At 45.3% G+C, this 6,824-nt stretch overlaps 1 non-coding gene across 1 annotated transcript; it reads right to left on the minus strand.

Annotated features, from left to right (window-relative positions):
* Positions 1-908: 908 nt before the first annotated feature.
* On the minus strand, positions 909-981 carry Trnaf-gaa. The gene has a single exon. It is a non-coding gene; the product is annotated as a tRNA-Phe (tRNA).
* Positions 982-6,824: the final 5,843 nt, after the last annotated feature.

A 6,824-nucleotide genomic window follows, 5' to 3' on the forward strand; every position in this document is an offset into this window, starting at 1 on the left:
GACCTCGCTGTTTGGTCTCTTCCCCCAAACAACCCAACCCTCATGCCTGTGCCCGAGGCAGGATTCGAACCTGCGACTGTAGCGCCTAGAGCCACTCGGCCACTCCGGCCGGCAAAGATTTCATTCCAGTGTGTGTATGACATATGAAGACACGCAGATCGAAGAGGTTGACAGAGTTGAATTTCTGGGATTACAGCTCCATAGTATATTCAGTTGGGAAGGGCGCACAACAGAATTTCTGAAGCGCCTAAACAAGTCTGTACGAGTATTTGCAGTGCAAATGATGTCAGACATAGGAGATACAGAAGTAACAGAAAAAAACCTTGCGTACTTTGCTTACTTTCAATCTACTACATTCTGGGGTAACTCAGCAAACCAAGCAAAAGTTCTTAGAGTGCAAAAGCGTGCAATAAGACTCATTTGTGGTGTAAATTCGAGAAACCTGTTGATGGAACTGGGTATTCCAACCACTCTTTCTCAGTATATTTAATTCTTAATGAAATTTGTTGCCGGGCACTGTGGCCGAGTGGTTCTATGCGCTTCATTCCAGAACCGCGCTGCTGCTACGGTCGGAGGTTCGAATTCTGCCTCGGGCAGGATTACATTATGTAAGGCAGTGAAGCATATACGTGAAACATGAGCTGCTAAGATGTTACATTTTGGCAAACAAACACATTTAATGGGTGTCAGTGGAATGTATTATATTGTGACGGGTTAGTAAATCTTTTTTGGAGGAATGGCGAGAAAGAGAGAGATAGGGCACATCTAGATCTTTTATAGGGAAGTGTGTCTTACATGCTTTGTGTTGTGTCAGGTCTCATTGTTGTACGTACGTTGCAGTCGGTTTTTGTGGAGTGCGAGAGGGGTACTGTCAGTAGCCGTTTTGAATCGCATAAAAAAAAAACGCGTGCCGAAACCCGGGATCGAACCAGGGACCTTTAGATCTTCAGTCTAACGCTCTCCCAACTGAGCTATTTCGGCCGACAAGAATCTCGGCCGTTATATGTTCTGACGCTGGGGCCGCCTCGCAACTGCACTTGATGGCGTAAGCAGTAACCACTCCGAGGCCTACGAGAAAGGCAGGTCGCGGCGCGTCCTTCACGGTAGTATGCCTACACTCGCTCAACTCAGCAGACAAACTACGTTTCCACACCTATCAACTGGTAACTATGTGTGTACGTACAAACGAGAATTGCATCTTCTTCTGGAATCCGGTATTATGGAGTCTTTCTGTTATTAGTCCTACAGTGATCGGAACTCCATAGTCTTACTTATAATTCGTTACGGCTGTACCGCGCGTATACGTATAATAAAATAAAAGTAATGCCAAAATCTTTATTAGTTGCATAAGGCACCACTTCTTGTATGAAATGAGGACTGTTAAGCAGAAGAGACTAAACGCTATTAAAAAGCTGTTATATTGAGTATTGATCTTAAATTTTGTTGCAGTACTGTTAATCAGTAAGACTTCATAATAGCAGATTCCAGTAGAAGATGCAGTTCTCGTAGGTACGTAGACGCCCAGCCCCGAGTTAACAGGTTCAGAAACGCTTTTTGTCTGCTGAGATGAGCGAGCGAGCGAATAGCCACGTCGTCTTCTCTAGCGTGATGAACACAGGTATGCAAGCGGAGAAGTGGGTCGCCTGGGTCAGGCGGCCCTGGGCGTGCATCGTGGGCAGGTGTTCGGATGTAAGGTCAGTTAGGTTTAAGTAGTTCTGAGTCCAGGCAACTGATGACCTCCGATGTTAAGTCCCACAGTGCTTAGAGCCATTTTGAAATTTGTTGCAAGTAATATGCCTGTTACCAACCAATAGCTCAATACATACAGGGTGTCCAGAAAAGGACTCACTGATTTCAAAATTAAATAACTCGAAAACAAAGATCGATAGAGGAATGCAGTAAACGGTATGTTTATTGCGAAAGCTTTAAGAAGTTTATACAGCAGTTTGAAATAATAGTTACAAAAGCTGCTAACAGATGGCGCTGTAATCGCCATGCGTAATGCCTAGTATAAATAGTGATCTGAAGCCCAGAGCGATCAGTTCCACTATAACGTGAAAGGAGGTTAGCGTACCGAAGGAAGAGATTAAAACCATGTACTCCATTGAACAACGCGTTTGTCTGGTGCTAGTGTACCACAGGTTAGAAGAGAGTCCTACGGCAACAAGGCGAAGTTTTCAAGCACGATTTAATGTTCCAAAAGGACCTGATGCGAAAACCATTCGCACGCTCTTCGCAAAATTTCAACAAAGAGGCAGCGTAACTGATGATCTAGTGGGGCATGTTGGCCGCAAGCAAACCGCTGTTACGCCTGAAAATATCGCCACAGTTTCTGGAATTATTCAGCGAAATCCAATGTCATCCGTCCTTAGAAGTTAATCTGAGACTGGTTTGAAGCGTTCCAGCACGCAGAAAATACTGAGAAAGATCCTACACATGTTTCCATTCAAAATTCAAACGCACCAGGCCATACCCGTACGAGCTGTGCAACGAATGGTTGCCTTTGCTAATCAGATGCTCACAATGATTGATAGTGAAGGATTTGATGTTGGCTGCATCTGGTTTACAGATGAAGCACACTTCCACCTGAATGGATACGTGAATAAGCAGAACTGGCGATTTTGGGGTTCCGAAAAGCCATATTGGAGTGAAGCGAAACCCCTGTATCCTCCTAAAGTTACTGTGTGGGCTGCAGTATGCAGCAGAGGTATTATTGGCCCTTTTTTCATTCGAGAAACGGTCACTGGTGCACGTTACGTTGCAATTTTGGAACAATTTGTCGCCACACAGCAAGCATTAGAGGATCGACCAGGTACTGAATGGTTTATGCAAGATGGAGCCCGATCACATCGGACCGAACAAGTGTTTCACTTTCTTGAGGAATACTTCGGGAATCGAGTCATTGCTTTCGAGTATCCCAAATTTACTGGTGCAGGCATGGATTGGCCTCCATATTCGCCGGATTTGACTCCCTGTGACTTTTTTTTTGTGGGCGACAGTGAAAGACATGGTCTACCCGAAGCATTCCGCCACGCTGGACGAACTTGAATCGGCGATCTCTGTGGCATGTGAATCCATTTCGGTTGAGACACTACGAAATGTGATGGCGAATTTCATTCTTCGTTTGCGCCACCTCTGTAGTGCCAATGGTGAACATTTTGAAAACATTGTGATGTGATTGTTTGCAAAGATTGTTTTCATACGATTATTTCACTTATGTACGCTGATATGAGCTGTACAGCGTACAGCGCCATCTGTTAGTAGCTTTTGTAACTATTATTTCAAACTGCTGTATAAACTTCTTACAGCTTTCACAATAAACTTACCGTTTACTGCATTCCTCTATCGGTCGTTGTTTTCGAGATATTTAATTTTGAAATCAGGGAGCCCTTTTCTGGACACCCTGTAGTATGAATGCTAGGAATAAGAATTTACATAAAGACCTAAAATCGCTTGTCTTGGTCCAAAAAGAGGTCCAATATTCAGGAACGCGCATTTTTAATAAATTACCAGCAACCATTAAAAACTTGGTTTCAGGTAAAGCACAGTTTGAAAGGAAACTCCTCCTCCTCTAGAGACACGAATTTGTTAAAAGAGACTGTTAGGCCAGTTTAAGTAAAAATGTCTGTTTGATACACTTTTGACAGCACTTGGTCACAACGGTAAAGATTAGATATTTTGTGTATGATAAATTTATTACAAGAGCATAAATATGATTCATTCTGCCAGTGTATTAATTCTGTAAACATTAGAAGTTCCAGTTTACCGTTATGTTTGTTTGTCTGTTTTGTTTCGTTTTAGGAAGCAAAAACAACTAGGGTCATACGGGCAGTGTCAAAACTGTAGAACACGAAGCAAAGAGAGGAGTGAAAAACGACTACACAGTATCCCACTCAACGGAAGACAGTTAAAACATGGACGTGGAGAAAGGTCTACAAAATACGCCGTAGAGAAACGGAGGTCCAGAACTAAAAATTAAATGCCCTTCACCACATTGCTATGACGGATAAAAAGTAAAACGTGGTCGACAGCCCACGCGTCGTTCGCTGAAAAGCCGGTAACCCAGACTGCAAACACAAACTGGAACATAAGCGGTTAAAAAAAGGGCATTCCATCAGGAAATGGCGGACAGTCAAAAGTCGAGCGCAATGTGCACGAAGTGGTGGGGGAGCACCACTTAACGGATGGCGATGGCTAAAAAACAGTGCCCAATACGCAACCTAGCTAAAATAATCTCCTCGCGTCGAGAGGGGTGAGAAGAGGTCATCCAGGCCGCTGGGCGAGGCTCAATAACCTGGAGCCTGTCCAACAAAGGGAGGACCAGTATCATTCCAAAGTGACGCTATCTGTTGACAGAGGTCATCAGACGGAATGTAAGAAGTAAAACGCCGAGGTACGAGGACTGCAGCCTTGACAGCAGGGTCAGCAGCCTCGTTTACTGTCAGACCGACATGACCAGGACCGTACATAAACATCACAGTGGCTCCATCGAGATGAGCAAGTGACAGCTTTCCTAGACCCTTTGCACTAAGGGATGGATGATGTACAGCACACAAAGCTTTTGAAGGGTACTGAGAGACACAACTGAAAAGCCTGTGTCGCCAAATGCACTGCATGGCCTGATACAGTGCAGAGAGCTCGGCTGTAAATACTGAGCAGTGTTCCAGAAGCCTATACCGAAAAACGTTGGTACCAATGATGAAGGCACATCTGACACCACGGTTCGATTCCCGGCCAGGTTGGGGATTTACTCTACCTGGGGACTGGGTGTTAGTGTTGTCCTCGTCTTGTCATCATCATCATCATTATCATCATCATCATCATCATTCGTGACAGTGGCTAGATTGGATTGGGTAAAAAATTGGACTGTGGAAATGTTGGGACTTTGTACAGGCGCTGATGACTACGCCACTGAGTGCCCCACAAACCATCACCATCACCATCACCATCATCATCCGACACCACAGTCAGTCTGAGAGCCATCAGTGTACACCGAGGTACTCTCATGAAGTTCCATGTAAAGGTCATAGAAGTGAAGGCGATAGAGTGAGGCTGGAGTAGTGTTCTTAGGAAGGAAATGAAGACCAGCGCACAAAGGTAGTCAAGGTTTCAGATCCACTGGGAAAGTTGAAGGTAACGTGAAGTTAAGCTGCTGGAGAAAGAGCCGAAAGCGAACTCCAGGAGGTAACAGAGAAGAGGGACATGCCCCATACTGGCAATCAGAGGAGTCATCAAAGATGAGCCATTGTAGATGGCCATGCACGGCAGACAAATGGCATACATATCTTCTGAGGAGAAAGTCATGGCAGAAGGTCAATGGTGGTTTAGCAGCTTCTGCATACAGACTCTCAGTTGGGCTAGTATAAAAGGTGTCGGTGGCCAAATAGATGCCACGATGGTGGATTGTATAGAGACAGTGTAAGAGGGACGGACATGCACTTGCATGAACGAAACACACATACTGTAGTTTCGAACGGACAATGGACTGGTACAAACAGAGGAGGGTGGTTTGGTCTCACCCCAGCAGGTACCATTGAGGACATGTAGGACATTGAGGGATCACATACATTGGGCTGCCAGGTAAGATGCATGAGAGGACCAATAAAGTTTCTTCTCTAGCATGAGCCCCAGGAATTTTTTAATTTCAACAAACAGAAGAGCAACAGGTTTAAGATGTAAAGACGGTGGAAGAAACCAATTGCGTCGCCAGAAAATCATACTAATGGTTTTATCAGTGGAAAATGAAAGCCATTGTAGATCATCCTTGAGTAAAAACGATCGAGACAATACTGAAGACGCTTCTCAATGAGACAAATACATGGAGAAATGCAATATATGGCAAAATTGTCAACGCAAAGGGAGCCGGAGATGCCCAGCAGGGAACAGGCCATTACAGGGCTAATGCTGATAGTAGAGAGGACGACGCTCAGGACAGAACCCTGAGGCACAGGTGTCTGACAATGCAGAACTCACACATACCTTGAAAACTCGGTTCTTTAAAAATTCCTGAAGGAAATGGAGCAGGTGGCCACGGAAGCACTATGTGTAGAGGGTACAGAAGATACCAGTCCTCCAATAGGAGACAGGGGCTTTCTCCAAATCGAAAAACATGGCCACAGTCTGGGATTTCTGCAGAAAACCATCCATGACATGGTTGGACAAAGTGACGATATGGTCAACTGCAGAACGGCAAGCTTGAAAGCCGCACTGTGCAGTGGTTAGCAAATTGTGAGACTCGAGCCACGATACCAACCAGGCATGAATCGTACATTCCATCACCTTGCAAACACAGCTGGTGAGAGATATGAGGCGGTAGCTAGGGGAAGGTGTTCGTCCTTACCGGACTTAGGTATAGCTATTACAAAGGCTTCATGCGAGCAGCTGGGAAATGTGCCATCTGCCAAGATGCAATTGTACGTATTAAGCAGAAATTGCTTGCCCTCAAGAGAAAGGTGCTTGACATCTGAATGTGAACAGCGTCTGTCACTTCGGCGGAGGATCGGCTTTAAGAGAGAGCATGTTCTAACTCCCTCATAGCAAAGGCGGCATTGTAGCAGTCACGATTCTGAGAAGGGATGGGTATCGCCCGAGCTTCCTCCGCTCGTTTCCGATGGAGAAAGGCAGGGTGATAGTGGAGGAGCTCCAAGTCTCTGCTACGTTGCGACCCAAGGTCTTGGTGATAGCAGTAGGGTCCATGATAACTTTGTGTGCTACTCTCAGGCCAGCAACTGGGGAATGGGTCTAGGTGCCAGAGAGCCGCCAGAGATTGGCGTACACAATGGAAGAGGGTGTGGAACTTTCAAAAGAACCACTGAATGAAATGA

Source organism: Schistocerca piceifrons, chromosome 6, assembly GCF_021461385.2.
Source record: "Schistocerca piceifrons isolate TAMUIC-IGC-003096 chromosome 6, iqSchPice1.1, whole genome shotgun sequence".
In the NCBI taxonomy this organism is placed as follows: Eukaryota; Metazoa; Arthropoda; class Insecta; order Orthoptera; family Acrididae; genus Schistocerca; species Schistocerca piceifrons.